General features: G+C 28.9%; 1 protein-coding gene across 3 annotated transcripts in view; it reads right to left on the reverse strand.

The window, feature by feature from the left end:
- LOC107438772 (POU domain, class 2, transcription factor 3) overlaps positions 1-16,972 on the reverse strand; it is a 545,522-nt gene that overhangs the window by 509,188 nt on the left and 19,362 nt on the right. Inside the window, exon 1 of one of the 3 annotated variants that reach the window (XM_071180569.1) lies at positions 11,273-11,784. The exons of the other annotated variants lie outside the window; for them this stretch is intronic. The gene's annotated coding sequence lies outside the window, so the exon portion shown is untranslated. Of the gene's footprint in view, positions 1-11,272; positions 11,785-16,972 lie in introns of those variants that run through there. 3 annotated transcript variants of the gene reach the window in all.

Below are 16,972 nucleotides of genomic sequence, written 5' to 3' on the forward strand. Positions count from 1 at the left end.
ATTCCATATTATGAAAGCTTAGTTTTTCACATTTCTTTAAAATTTGTTTAATTAGTTCAATTTACACTCGTGATTTTTATATTTTTTAACTTGAACAAAAAAAAATTAGAATTGTGTTACAAAAACAATCGTTACTATGAATGATTCACAATAACGCAAAGAAGTAAAGAACGAGTGAAGAGAAACAGCAAATCATTGAATCAGCTACAAAAGCAAATCAGTAAGCTAGTAAGTTAATCGACGAAACAGCTAAAAACCACAACTATTTTTATAGTGCTTTAGATTTTGTTCAAATAACACAAATAATACAATATAGGCAGGCATTTTTATGTGGAACTTTTGTTTAAAAAAAAAATTGTACTACAAATAACACATCGGATGAAATACTTATCATATCATTCGCAAAGAGTACTTTAAAAATTCATTTTCATACGTTTTATTTACTTAGTTATATTTAAAGCCATTAACTTTCAGAAATTAGTATAAAACTATTAAAAATAACAATCACACCCTTAAAATTGATGAAAATTTTGTACCTTTTGAGTTTATTTTATTTAGAAAATAACAACAGAACTAGACAAAAGTATAGAGATGTTAAAACACTATCTCTCTCTTAAAAAAAAAAAATAAAAATAAAAAAAATACGATTGCAGAAATAAATTTAGATTACTTCCAATTGTTTGAGTCCGCAAAAATGGATGAAAAACTTTTGGTGGTACACCAAATTTTATGACATTCTTTAAAAAAATAAAAGTATAAAATAAGACTGATTTTATTTTAAATAAATACCTAAGCAAAGTACTTTTTAAAAATCCAAAAAGGATACTTCTTTATAATTTGATAAAAAAAATTTATAAAACAGTAATAATTGCTAATAATAAATAAATAAAAAATAATAATAATTCGCATAAAATATAATTACGTAGTACATAAAATATTATTCAAAATTACGCGAGCTTCAAATATAATTTAAGAATTATAATTTATAATAAAAAAGATGCATGGAAGAAGATAAATGTTAACTCCAAACAGAAAAATGGCGCCACCTTATGGATACGAAACTGTTTTTAGTATAATTGAAAAGTAATGTTCACCAAACCGCCACATTTTGAACATTTCCCAGAAAATTAAAAAAAAAAAACACTATTTTCATAATAATAAGTAATATTTTATGCATGTCAAATTAGATTCTTCAATGACATGTTATTGTCATTACAAATTCTCATTACGAAGAGAATCTCTACATTACACAATAAGGTTCGATGGGTGTGGATGGAACAAAAAGAAGTTTTTCACAACGAACATAGAACATTAAAATATGAAGATGAATTAACCCACTCTCTTTATGCTTCTGTGCGCTTATTATTCAACTTCCGTAGGAAAATTTTCTTCTGGTTTTAGTGGTAGAAGACAAATTTCATTATGTTAAAACATTTTAATCATCTACAATGAAGCGATAGAACAAAATAATGTGCGATTAAATATTCGAAAATGGCCATCATCCATGAATATGAATTTTTAGAGAATTATGTATTTAAATGGGAGCCATGGACTTGGAATTTTTTTTTCAATCTTCTTCAGGTGACTTAATGACTAATATCAAAAATATAATTGTAAAGCGGACTCGTCCTCGCTTGGCTGCTCAACCCATGACAGAATTATTAGGAGGGAAATTGGCAAGGAGACTTATTAATAAATCGATAGACCTTATCAATTAGAAAATTTATGCTCCGATCACCTATTTTAGACTGGAGGATGATTTATTAAAATTCGTCACGCACACACATGCAAAAGTACATTTACCTTTCCACAATAAAAAAAACAGTAGTTTTATTAGGTTTTTGGTATAATATAATTTTCAATAAAAACCTCGTAAAAAATTTTTTTAAAGAAAAAGATCTTGACGAATCTTGATATTGTTAATGTATAAACACCAAAAAACGGAAATTTATAACAATTAACTGGTTATTATTTCGAGAAAAACCTAAGCTACATTGCGATTTTTATTCAATTAAAGCCATTAAAACGATATTAGTCATATGATTATTTTCAGATGATTATTTTTATCACAAATGGATGTTTTCAGTAAATAAAATGATAATGATGTAATGATTGTAAAAAAAATCACTTTAAAGTTTTAATAGGCATTGAAAAAGGAGAATGTTTCAAAATGTCGAGTTAATGTGACTCGTGCTTGGGAAAAGTATGACCTGGTCAATTTTTTTTCCATTGAAATTCTATTATGATTGCCAGCGATGACTGGTCAATATGAATTTCGCAGCTGGCTCACACCGACCACGGTACTGACGTAAAATATCCTCGGTGGTAGACGGATCATGGGTTAGAATCCCCTTGCCTTCGGGCTAACCGCGGGATGCTTTCGTGTTTTTCCTCTCCATGTAAAGCAAATGTGGGCCTATTCCACCAAATATTCCTTTGCGAAGGCTAGTTTGACCCAATGCTTTATCCGGGAGCTCCCTTGTCTTCTGGGTTGGATTCAAAATAACAAGGAAGCCGGTTACAATATAACACCGGTTATAATATAAAAATAAAATATAATACATTAGGTCAGAGTAATTTCTCTGATCGGTTATTATAACGAAATAAAATAAAATTTATTAAAAAAACTGGTTATAAATTCTTAATAAATAAATATATTTATAAAAAATTACATTTTATCAATAACAAAAAATAAACAGAGAATAAACTTATTGTGACATAAGTTCATCACATCTCCATAAAAATCTTGTATTGCGATAGTGTTTACATTATCACCAACGCCAGCCACTACAACAATATACTATTTCCCAAAAGAAAAAAGTTTCTTTAAATTTAAGTTTCTTTAAGGAATTTTTTAATCAAAAATTCCATCTTAATACTTTGATTGACAAGCAGTAAAATAATGGGTAAAAAATCGTGTTCGTAAAGTTTAATTTTTTTTCTCCTTTTGTTTATTTTCACCATGAATAAAATTTCAACTCAGTAGGATAAAATAGCCCTTTAAACTCCAAAACATAAAATTAATTACTGTAAAAAATAAATAAATAACTAAAAATAAAGAAACTATATTTTGGAGAGAAAATTAAATATTTTTTAAGTGTGTTAAAACTGGTATATAGTATTAAAGAAATAATGAAAATAAAAACTTTTTCCCTGCTGAAATAAAGTTGATTCTTACTGAAGTAAAAGATAAAGATAAAAGATAATTAAAGCAACAAATTATTAATTTGAACCTCCTGCACTGAGATATATTTATGAATGTTTAAAATCAAAGAACATAAGGAATATATTTGGAATTCATCGTAAATTAAGCGAGTAGATTCGATTCAAGAACAGATATCACATATAAAACTGATCGTGTGCCCATTGTTTGCAATTGAAACTAAAAATGTCTAACCTTCCAGGAATTTTAACTTAAGATTATTATGGAATCCCCGGTAATAATTAACTGAAAAAGTACCGGTTTTATCCAACATTACAGAAAAAAAGGCTTCGTATATTTTTCACCTGTTTAACAAGAGTTTACAAAAAGATGTAAACAGATGTTGAACTCACCTAAAATAAATCTTCAAGCAATTAGAAACGACAGAAATAAGTTGGCGAAGTAGAAATTATTAGATTTTGTAATCGAATTTTTAAACGCTGTTGTGAACTAACCAAATAGCCTAGTCTGTTTTCCTTTTATCTCCAAATAGTATGGAGTTTAGTCTGCTACAAGTTTTATATAGTTTCTGCTCACCGATTTAAAAATGCCGAATCCCGGTTTTGTTTAACTCTCCTCCGCGTCCTTGTCCACCTGCTGGGAATAAATAGTACCGAAGTATCCCTGGTTTAGTAATAAATAGTTATTTAAAGTATTTCGAATTTAAAAAGGAAGAAAATTGCATAGATTTTTACACGATGTTGTAAAATTCAAGTCCAACTGAATCTTAAGTTCAATCCAACAAAGTCAATTTTATTCCTTTAATAAAAGAGGCCTAAGTTCATAAAAATGTCCGAGGTATAATGCATCTGTCAATTTAAAATCTTTGCAAATTAAAAAGATTTTTTTCCGACAGAAATTTTTATAACGACTATAATAAATTACTATCCAATCGATTGGATCAAAGTAACCATCTTCTTTTGGTAATAAATAAACATATTCCAAGAATTTTGAATTTTAGAAAGAAACTGCAACATAGATTTTTATAAGAATGAGTAGGATTCTAATCGAACTGGATGGTAAAGTAAATCTAGTCTAATTGAAAAAAAAATTATTTAAAGACACAAATTTCACTCTTTCCTATTCAAACAAATGCGGAAAATGATAAAAAATATTCGAGATGTAAAGCATATTTCACTATAACGCAAATCCTGGTATGAAAATCTAAGACGAATTTCAAATAAATGTTTTGCAAAATTTTTAAAATGATTATTATAATTTCTTAGCCAATGCAAATCTAATGATCTTATTTTTTTACAAAAAAACGTCCTTATTCCTCATTTAACAATAAAATTCCTCCCCCCCCCCTCTATCTATGCTAAGTTCATTTTTCTTCGAAAGGCACACATATCTCAGTTGTTAGTTATCTCAGTTGTTAGTTATCTCAGTTGTTACGGTATCTATATACCTCTCTCACAAGTCGACAAAGAATTGAAATATCAGGTGTGTGAGCTGCCATAAGTATAAAAGAGTAAGCGTACATGTTTGCAAATTTCTAAATGAAAATTCTTTTTTCGCGTAGACAACGAAAAGCTGAAACAAACTGAGCTATAAGAAGAACTGAAAGATTAAAGGCGAATAGTTCAAATCAACAAAGTGTTCAATATTATGTTTCAATTATACTTATGCAGGTTCAATAATAATAATTTTATTCATAATAATAATAATAATAATGCCTTTGTAATGCTAGCTCAAAACTAAGGAATTTATAATTGTGTTTTTAACAAAATTGTGAGTCTTTGATACTAATTGTTTTTAAAAGCATAATTATAGTCTTGTTTCTGCAAGTTTTCCTATTGCATGTCATTTATTTCAATTCAAAGTTTCTTATTTCAATAACTTATTATTAACAAAAGTTTATAATTTTTTAAATAGGGATTAGTTTTAAAAATATTAATACTTGATTTTAATTCTTAAAATTTGTGCTCTCGGCTCGCAAAGTGTGGGTGCCATGTAAGATTGCATAGCAATCTTCGGGGTAGCGTTAGCAAACAGGGGGAGGAACCCACTGCTTCATAAATATATTTAAAATTGCATGTTGAACTGAGTGAAAATGAGTCATTAATTGTTATCAACAGTTGTCGGTTCATTATTTCATTTCGATAATACTAATAATATTCATAAATATAAGTCTAACAATATTTATAAATATAAATCTAACAATATTCATAAGCATGAGTCTAATAATATTTATAAATATAAGTCTAATAATATTTATAAATAATAATGCTAATAATATTCATAAATATAAGTTGTATCATCAAGCAATTAAGAGTATTGAGTCTCAGAAAAAAAAATTAGAACACGGCATACTTTTAATGGTTAAGTTATTAATATAGTCAAAAATTTGTATGTGCAGCCCGAACACTGTACTAATTTTAGAACATGTTTTACAAAATTGGTTACAATGCAAAATTTATTTACATTTATAAGAGTTTGGAAAGAAATAAAGACACGTGACATATTAAATATACCTGATTTATGTTTGAAATAAGCTTAGATATTTCTATATTGGAAACATTATTGTTAATTTTCTTCTTGTCAGGTTGCCTCGTTAATAATTTAAGTAGCGTTGAATATTTAATTATACGTTAAGTATTTATTTAGATTCATTTTGTATTTTTATAGAAATAAAAACTTGATTACGAAGTAATTTTTTAGATTTATTTTTTGAGCCTTTATGGGTTAGAAATTTTATGTAAATGCGAAATTATGACTCGAGTGGTGAGTGAGGAAGCAGTACAGCACGTAATGAAGCATTAGGATGAATTTTCTATTTTATCTCATGACAGAGCACAGTGGGCCAGCATCCAAGGTTTCGTGGCCAAAATTAGTATTTCAATAAAATTTGTTTCAAAATTTGTATTTAGGGGCTTTTATGTGCAGGTAAATTGAATTCATAGTTGAAATTTTGAAATACACTAAAAATACCCAAAAAAAACAAAATGGCGGCTGAAATATGGGGAGCAAAAATACAAAAATAATATAGTACGTTTAAATAATTAACTATAGCAATGAAAAATATAACAATTTTCGTAATTTTATATTAAAAATTAAAATCAAATTATATTTCCGAAGTAATATTACAAAATAACGCGAATTAGTTACAAAATAACGCGAAAACATGAAAAAAACAAACATAATTTTTGTTTTTCGGTACATTTAGTCCACCTTTGCAATACGAGCAAAATGGGGCAGGTTTTTTCGAAAGAAGAAACATCAAAAAAGACAACAACAGAAAAGTTTAGCTAATTACCTCGTGGAACTTTTTGGAACTAATTTTCGAAAGTCATTCAAACATTGTAAAATGTCAAATGATAAGACATAAACTATAAGTTTGTCAAGAGTATTAACTAATCCAACAAATTGAAAAATTGTAAGATAATTAAACACTAATTACTCTGATAAAAATGTAGCAGTAAGGTAAAATTCCTTTATATATTTCTGAAATAAAAATCATAAAGTTACATATAAAACAATTTTTTAACATATTTTTCATTAAATTGTACTCTCGTCGGCCCTAAAAGTAAATTATAATGTTTGGAATGATTATGAATACTTAATTTGGGATATATTAAAACTGCCTACACATATTTTAGTTGAAAAATTAATTTTTTCTTTTGGCCAAAGATCATAGTCTTCTGGCCCACAGTGCAGAGATGGAAATAATTTCAATACTTCTGTTGCCTACTATGCTGAATTGTCTCGAACTCATACTCACGACAGTCTGTGTGATTTAATGGCTGCAGGACAGATTTTAAATAATTACTGAAATTGAATAATAGAAAAGAAACTTTTGACAATATTACGGACACCTCTTGAAAATGGTTATAACTAAAATCAAAGCGCTTCCGCGGGGGCAACATCTAAACGGTGAAAAATTTTGGTTAATATCTTGTTTAAAACTATTTAAGGTGTTAGCATTGGAGGAAGGATTGAAGAATTAGGATAGATTCAAATAAAATTGTGCTGAGGATTCGGCTTGGTAACTATCAAAGTTTTTTATGTTGTACAAGATATTTTTGAAAGGTGACTAAACTGCTAAGGGGAAAAGGCGACTAGTAGTAATTATTACACAATATAAATGATTTTTTTATAACATTTTGAAAACTGAAGCAGTAACTGTAACAAAAATTATACATAGCTGCCAACATGGATAGGAAAAAATCCAGTAGATTTTACGAAATAATATAAAAATTGTTGCGGAATGTACTAACTATTTAACACTTAGGGAATATTAGGGATTTCTTTAGTCATCGAAATAGAAAAGTTGTAATATTTTACAGTTTTGATGGACATACTTGAAATGTTATGTATTATGTATACTCATAATTTCGAATATTAAAAGCCATTTAATTCGTCGAAGACAGTTAAATGATTTTTTTAAATTAATTTAAAAAGAGAGTTCTGAATAAAAATGAACTGAACATCTTATAACAAAAAAAGTTATGAACTGATTTCGATAAAAGAGGTTCGCTTCATTGTGTGTTAGTAATACTTATTTAAATATTCAAGCAACAATTTGTACAAAAATTCTATTTCAATAGGGATTTTTTTTTTTAGGAAACTTACTCAGTTTTAGGGAATTTTCTAAAATGTACAAAAACCAGAAGAATTTTAATTAATCCAGTAGACCTGGAGAAACTGGAAAAATCCAGTAGAGTTGGCAGCTATGATTATACCATCAACTTTGCTAAGAGTCCTTGCAAATTTAATGTGGCATTGCTCTTGCTTTGCAACAAAAATTTTAGGCTGTTTTTCGAAGACTGTCATCACATAAAATAACGATTTTTTTTTTTTTTTTGGCGAATGATCTTCTATTTTAATAATGTTAGCTTGCAACAGATATTCATGACTGTTAGAATAATTTCAGACTATCATTAGCCAGCGCTTTCTATGCTAATTTTGAATTAGCGCAAAATGTCAATATGAAAAAGTTCACAGTTTTGTGAAAATGTATATCATTTTTATTCTAATTTTTCAATGTTATACTCCAATGTTCTTTTTTTTTTTTTCATTTTTAATAACCGTCGTTGAACAGCCGACCCAATTTTGGGTTTATGACAACTAATGTTTAACTCCGTAGCCTTATAATTTTGGACCAATCAAGAAGACAAGGAAACTCCTGGATCAGCACCCCCAGAGGTATGATTTGTTATGGGAACATGGGGGACTTAGAGACTCGACAGATTTAACGTGCATCAGTCACCGTTTACTACACGGGGAATCTTCGGGCTGCGGGAATCAAGCCCACGACCTCTTGGACATGGGTCCAGTGCCCTACCAATCAGGCTATCCCGGCCCTTACTCCAATGTTGCATTATTTGGGCTCATTATCACTGTACTAAAGTTGGAAATTACTAACTGATTTTGATAACCTTCATACAGGTGGAAAAATCTCGCCAAATTAAAGATTGTTGAAAAACTTCAATAACTTAAAAAGAAAAAAATAATAAAGCTAATTATTCGTTCTACTACAAGATAGTGTACAGCGCGCAAAAAAGGACCATCTTGAATAACTTTAAGTCTAATGATCAGATCTTCACACTATAGGAATCAACCTTAATGATTCGGGGGGGGGGGGGATCTATCGTGAGCAGACGATATTTTAAGTTACGAAATAAGACAAAAAAATGCACGTACTCTGAATAAACATACCTTTTCGTAATCTAGGAAATATGGTCCCAATAGTTTGGTCAAGAGAGTGATCCTAAGTTTAACCCTTTAATGTTAATTTTATTTTTTGCGTATTTCACGAAATCTCTAGACAGCACACAATAGCAAAATAATTGCATGCAAAAAGTAACTTTTAGGGAAGATATAATATTTTTTATTATTTTATTAAATAATAGTCTAAAAAACTTTTAATCGCAAGGTATATAACTTTTTACATCATTGTAATTTTTACACATTGTAATTTTAAATGGCGAAGTACAAAATTTTAACAAAATTGGTCGAATAGTTCCTGAGAATTCGAATTTTAAAAAATATGTATTTTTAAAATGAACCCTATTTTCCAGATTGCGGCTACCCTCGATATTTTGGGGGTCAGAAATCAGAATCCGTCGAAAAAAAGGTATGTAATTGCAGAGTATGCTATTTATAATTGTGAATTCAATATGTGTTTTTCAGTTATGTATGTGCTTAGTATGTGATTTGTTAATTTAGTAGTGTAGTGTGAAGGAATATCGGCTAGCTCAAATTAATTGTAAGTTAGGACAAAAGTGACTAAAAGTACACTTAATAAAGAATTTTAATTAATAACCACAGATACAAACATAAATTACATTTGAACAAAAGTAAAAAGAATTAAAATTTAAGAAAACTCGGGGAAAGGGGAAAAGTCATGTTAAAGGTTTCATATCCGAACTTGAACTGAGTCTCGGTGGTGGGGACATAGGTGNAGTAGTATTAAAACAAATATGTTAATGATATCTTAACAGTGTTTCTATAATTATAAAATTAGGTATTATTCCACTCCTATCGCATAAAATTTTATCAAACTACATTTTGCTTTTTTTAATTTCATTAAATTTACATTTCTTTTAAATTGCTGATTGTTAATTTTAACTTATTTAAAAATTATACAGTAAATGGTAGGGAAATTAATACTATTATTTCAACAAGATTGCGATTAAACTGTTTAAAAAAATATTCAATATTTGATATTTCTTTTTGAAAAAGAATTTCTTCCACTTGCGTTAGAAGAAACCTATTTCTACCGGGATGGTTTTTGTCATTATTTTCTTCACTGTTGAAGAAATTAGCCATCCCTGCTTTTAACATTGTTCAAAGAAAGCTACAAAAAAAATGTATTGCCATATTCAAAATCAAATTAAGATTTTTTTTTAAATATAGTTCAAAACTAAAACTTGGATTTTAATTTTGTAACTTCACTTTCGTTTTGTTCTAATTATTATTTCAAAACCTAAATTTTCAAATTTGTATTGTAGCTTTCTGTAATATCTATCTCTACCTGTACATATTATATATACATACATAATTTTAACAGTGTTCAAATAAAACTAGTACAAAATCTAGTTTTGCACTATAGTACAGCAAAATCTATTGTTTTATCCTGGATTTTATACTGTAATCAGAAGCTTTATAATCTTAAAACACGCTTTCCTTTCGGTTGAAATTTTCAAACAAAATTTAATGAAAAAAATTAGGCAAAAATGAACTATCACAGAACCGGCCTTGATTCTGGTCTGAGTACGTCTTTGCGTTGAAATAAAAACCTAGTTTCTACCAGAAAAGGATAGAGAGAGTTTGTCCCACTAATTTTAAGAAAGCTGCCGAAAAACACATAAATTTTCAACCTTCCGATACGATAATTTAAGCACCATAACAAAAAATATTGATAAATGAATTTTCGAAACATATTTTCTAAATAAATGAGCTCAAAAAATTAAATTTCAAATAAAAAGTATGAAATTGCTTTTTAATATTGATTAGTTTTACATGTTTTCAAAACAAACTAAAGTTGAAGTGTTTTCTAAACAAATAAAGATTTAACATATTTAGTAAACAACTAAGCATAAATTTGAAAACACTTTAAAGTTTAATTAAATTCAATTAGTTTTTCGTATAATCAATTTGAAGTTTTTTTTCTTCAATTTTAATTATTTTTCGATATTTATATAACTTTTCGTAATTAACATGTTTTTTAAACAAATTAATAACTTTTCGCAATTAACGTATTTTCTAAACAAATAAAGTAACAAAATAAGCTTAATTTAAATACCCTTTTAAAGTTTTATTTATTTTAATTTGAAATATTTTTTAAATTTAGCAATTATTTTTTAATTTTAATATTTTTTTCTAAATTTTGATAAACTGTTGGCAAATTATTCGTAGAGCTTGTTAAGCCAGCTGGTCTTGTTAAGTTAGCAGTTTAGAAAGTTCTCCTTAAAACCCGGCAATGAGCTTTACGAAGTACCGAAAGAAACTTATATAAAGGCATTCCTTTTCTCTAACTTTAAAATTATAATTACAGCAATATTAGAATATTGTTTATTAACGAAGATACACGTCATGCTTAACCGTAAGTGATAAGAATATAATTACCTTAATTTATCCAGATCTTGGAGAAGGCATGGGTAAAGCACATAAAACAAAATATGGGGAGGGGTACACACACAAAAGGCGGGATCACTTTGCATTGGTATCAACACTGACGCAATGCCGCTATTTACATGTTGTCGTCATCAAGTTCGAATTTTTAGTTATTTTTTTATTTTCCTTCTTACACTTCTGCTCATTTAGTTTTTTCTTCTGCTTCCTAGAAACAGATGCGAGAGGCCCCGTTAGGGGATGAAAAAAGTAGAAAAAAAATCGTTTGCGTTTTTTTTATCGTTTGCTCTTCTTATCTTAGAGAAAATCCTCCGTTTAACATTGTTTACTTCTATGAATGAGTAGGTGAAACGTGAGAGGGGGGAATAGATAAATAAAAACAATAAAAAATGAAAGATATCATGTGTATTTTAAAATTAGCATATCTATGCATGCGTATCTGTCCAATCAGAGTAGTGTTCAGTCATCCGGCGTGTGCGCCGCCTACGCGATAGAGAAACAACTCTGAAGAGAGAGGGAACACAGGTAATAAAAATCAAAATAATGCAGGGAGGGACTGAACGCGGGTAATTGATAACCAAGAGGTCGTGGCAAAAGTATTATACGCGCAGGTAGATAAAGGTAAATGTCCATTTAAATTTGTCATTACGAAAATGCTGTTTACATCTATTCGTATCTTACAAAAAAAATAATAACTACCGTTTTAAATAAAGGTTCTCTTCACACGTTAAAAAATAAACTGTACACGAATTAATCTATAAATATATATTGAAATTATCTTTGAAATTGATAGTAAAATTAACTTAATTAAAATAATTATATCACGTAAGTGTTAGCATTGCCGTTCACTGAAACACTTAAAGGGGGAAAGAATACAATTTTTCACAGCAAAAGATTTTAAAAATCGTTTGTTTTTAAATTATTTAATTGTTTTAAAATCGTTTTAATTTTTTTTAACTCGTTTTAACCTTGATAATATTAAGTAATGATAATTGCATGGATTGCGGAACACCAAAACATTAAATTTACGAATTTTGAAATAAAATAATTTATACCTTAAAATATTGAGCATTGTCTAGTTAGATATACTTAAAATATTTAACTGGTGGAAAGAAAACTATTGTCTAGAGCAGTGTTTCCCAAACTTATGACTTTTTATGTACCCTTTCTAAATTTTTCGCAACGCTATGTTCCACTAATAAAAAAAATGAATATACTTTTTTAAAAATATGTTTATCTTTCTTTTTTTGTACAAAGTTTTGTTAATAAGTTTATTTGCATCAGTGAGAACGATGATACTGTTTTTGCTGTGATAAAAAAATTGCACAAAAGTTAATAATCACAACTGGCTGTTGACACCACTAATTATTGAATGTTAACTCTGCAAAAAATAGCCAATAGAAAAATACGTAATCGTAAATTTTTATGGCTAGCTTTGTTTTTAAATTTTCGTTTGTTGCAAGATATTTCGCATAAGAACGCGCACCACACTTAGGGAAAACCTGGTCTAGAGCTGCAGTTCTCAAATTATGTTCCGTGTAAGAGACACATGGGTTCCGAGAGTTTAAATTCTTTAAATCAGCCAAAAATTTTAGCTCTTAAAATTATATTCGTATGAAAACAAAAAACTTGCAATTTCTTTGATAGCTCCTTTATTTTTATGAAATTATTGAAAAAAGAAATGGCAAATAAAAAAAGAAACGGCCAGTAAAATAAAAGAAGTTCCATTAGTATTTCTCGTCGAACTTTTCAATTCAAAATGAAATGACCTAATTGGAGAATAGCTAATTAAGCTTTTCTAGTAACTATTCTCAACGTTTGTAAGAGTTCTTTTTCGAAAACCATAATCCAGCTTATTTTATTCATTTTCAGCTAATATATACACCAAAAGCATATTCAGAACTAGACTGGATGCCATTCCAGGTCTGCGAATTCAACTGTTTGACATAAAACCTATTTTAGAAGATGAGAATAAAAACTAGTCTCAAAACGGTTGAAAAGTTAATTTATTTTCATGAAAAGAAATTTGNACAGATGCGAGAGGCCCCGTTAGGGGATGAAAAAAGTAGAAAAAAAATCGTTTGCGTTTTTTTTATCGTTTGCTCTTCTTATCTTAGAGAAAATCCTCCGTTTAACATTGTTTACTTCTATGAATGAGTAGGTGAAACGTGAGAGGGGGGAATAGATAAATAAAAACAATAAAAAATGAAAGATATCATGTGTATTTTAAAATTAGCATATCTATGCATGCGTATCTGTCCAATCAGAGTAGTGTTCAGTCATCCGGCGTGTGCGCCGCCTACGCGATAGAGAAACAACTCTGAAGAGAGAGGGAACACAGGTAATAAAAATCAAAATAATGCAGGGAGGGACTGAACGCGGGTAATTGATAACCAAGAGGTCGTGGCAAAAGTATTATACGCGCAGGTAGATAAAGGTAAATGTCCATTTAAATTTGTCATTACGAAAATGCTGTTTACATCTATTCGTATCTTACAAGGAAAAAAAAAAAAAAAACTACCGTTTTAAATAAAGGTTGTCTTCACACGTTAAAAAATAAACTTTACTGGAATTATCTATAAATATGTATCGAAATTATCTTTTAAATAGATAGGAAAATTAACTTAATTAAAATAATTATGTCATGTAAGTGTTAGCATTGCCGTTCAATGAAACACTTAAAGGTGGAAAGAATAAAATTTTTCACAGCAAAAGATTTTAAAAATCGTTTGCTCTTAAATCATTTAATTATTTTAAAATCGCTTTACATTTTTTTTTTTAACTCGTTTTAACCTTGACCACGAATTATTGAATGTTAACTCTGCAAAATATAGCAAATAGAAAAATACGTAATCGTAAATTTTTATGGCTAGCTTTGTTTTTCAATAACTTTCTTTGAAATTTTCGTTTTTTGCAAGATATTCCGCATAAGAAAGCTTACCACACTTTGGGAATACCTGGTCTAGAGCTGCAGTTCCCAAATGATGTTCCGTGTAAAAGACACATGGGTTCCGAGAGTTAAAATTCTTAAAATCAGTCAAAAATTTAAGCTCTTAAAATTACATTCGTATGAAAACAAAAAACTACGATTTCTTCGATAGTTCGTTCATTTTTATGAAATTATTAAAAAAAGTGACAAATAAAAAAAGAAATGGCCAGTAAAAAAAAGAAGTTCCATTAGTATTTCTCGTCGAACTTTACAATTCAAAATGAAATGACCTATTGAAGAATAACTAATTATGCTTTTCTAATAACTATTCGCAACGTTTGTAAGAGTTCTTATTCGAAAACCATAATTCAGCTTATTTTATTCATTTTCAGCTAATATATACACCAAAAGCAAATTCAGAACTAGACAAGAAGCCATTCCAGGTCAGCGAATTCAACTGTTTGACATAAAACCTAATTTAAAAGATGAGAACAAAAACTAGTCTCAAAACGGTTGAAAAGTTCATTTATTTTCATGAAAATATCTGATAAATACAACTTTTCCTTCCTCATCATTGAAAAAATTGGCCATTTTGACATACTGGTTCATCAAAAGGGAGAATCAGAATTCAATTGGATATTTGCAAGCTATGTCACGCGTGGGTCAGCCAATCAGGTTCGTTCTCGTGTAACGTCACATGCAGGTTTCCAATTAAATCTGAACTGAAAATGAACTCAGCGTGATAATAAGCCAAATCCTTACAGCTGTAACGTTAGTATGCCATGCACAACTATGTGATTTGATATAGCTAGGCGGTCAATTGCACATACTCAATTCCATTCAACGTACTTTCCCAAAAGGCAACCGCCTCATTTCAGTATGGAGAAAAAATTTTGAAAGTTTCGATTAGGAATGATGGAATTCGTTCCAATGACATATGGTTGTGGAGTATTAAAAAATATTGCATACAAAGATAGTTTTTTTATTTTATTTTTATAAATACTTATACAAGATGAGAATCAAAGCTAGCCTCAAAACGAATGGGGAAGAAAAATTACACAAAACAAAAAAAAAATGGAAACAGATATCAAAACAGTAGGACTTCAAGGACAAGAGACTTCCAAAAAGACTTCAAGGGTACAATACCCTTGACCTAACTTTTTTTTTTTTTGTCTTTATCTAAAATTAAAAGCGAAATTGTTTTCTGTTTATTTTCGACAGTTTAAAAAAAAAAACTGTCCAATTTTATTCCAACCAGCAAAAAAAATTATCAATCCATACTTTCTATGCGAATCATGATCTTGATCGCCAAACGTGTATTCACGCTTTTCGTAATACTTTTCTAGAGATAGAAATCAAGACCGGATGGACGACAATTTTTCTGGTAAAAACGATATGAATGACAAGTTTCCTGAACAAGACTGCTGGGTTCGCCAATGCTTAATAGTAAAGCTACGCTCAATTAAGTAGATATTCTCATGCACTTTACAACGTAAATGAAAGTATGAGACTTCAGTTGTTTGTTTTATTAATATGTGAAAAGAAGTTGTACCGAAAAATGCAAACAATTTCCCACGCCGAAAAGAATTTATTTTTTCTCAGAAAGCCTAAAAAAGAATTAACTTAAGTTCTGTTATATTTCTGATGCTTTTTCCGATTGTAAGCTTGCAGAAGTTCAAGAAGGACAAACTTCTTACGAAATTCGGTACTTTTCGGTTAGCCGGATGGAAATTTTACTTCATTTTCTTAAATTTTATTTACTGTATTTTCTTAAATTTTACCTTTATTTTATTTTCATCTTATTTATTTGTTCTTGTTTAGGGGTGACGGCTATTTTTTGTGTTCAATAAATAAATAAGATATAAGTTGATCCCGGAAACCTAAAAGTGACCCAAATTTAATAGAAAAATAAAGGTTTTTAAATTTTTTTCCCATTGCTAGGAATTAAGTCGCACTATTTAAAAGGCGCTAGGCGGTTATATCATTATTGGCTGTATCGGGAATTCTTGCATTCATATAAGCTGCTAAAAAAATACTTATCATACTAAACATCTTAATTCAAATTGTTTCTAGTGAAGTAATAAATATTTGCTGTTTCATTCCACAATCTTTTTGGATTAATAAAAAAATAAATAAAATTAGAGAAAGCTAAAAGTAGAAGAAAAAAAATGTAAGCTTCTTAAGTGCTTAAAAGAAGTTTCAAGTCTTTTTAATTTATATTTTACTATATCTGCTTAATTTCAGCCTGTATATACTTGTATTATCAATTTAATTATTTTTACATAGAAATTTATTTTTATTTCAACATAAATTTCTGAATCTTAACATTATAAAACAAAGATTTATTCTACGTACATGTTCTACCTGTAAATTCGTGTAGTAAGTAGTAAGTATGGATCAGAAGGTGAATTAACTTATCAATAAACACGAATTCACATAACAAACAAACTTAACAAGTTTTATTATTAAATATAACAGATCTGTAAAAATATGGCGAGAAAAAAGAACGATAATGTTTTTCTTATAAAAAGCAAGCGCGTGGCTAGATAATGATTGCACGCGACAACTGGTAAACGGTTTCAGCGCAGTGTAAGTATTTAACGATAGGTGGCGGTCGCCACACCATCTCCCCTTCTGGAAAAAAATAATTAAAGTTCAAATTCCTCAGTTAGCCTTTTTGGGAAGTGTACTACTCGTCCAAAACGAGTCTTTTTTATGGCAGCAGGAATTCGATCATTTTCAGTTGGTCGTAAAACAGGAGCATT

This window comes from Parasteatoda tepidariorum, chromosome 5 (genome assembly GCF_043381705.1).
Source record: "Parasteatoda tepidariorum isolate YZ-2023 chromosome 5, CAS_Ptep_4.0, whole genome shotgun sequence".
Lineage (NCBI taxonomy): Eukaryota > Metazoa > Arthropoda > Arachnida > Araneae > Theridiidae > Parasteatoda > Parasteatoda tepidariorum.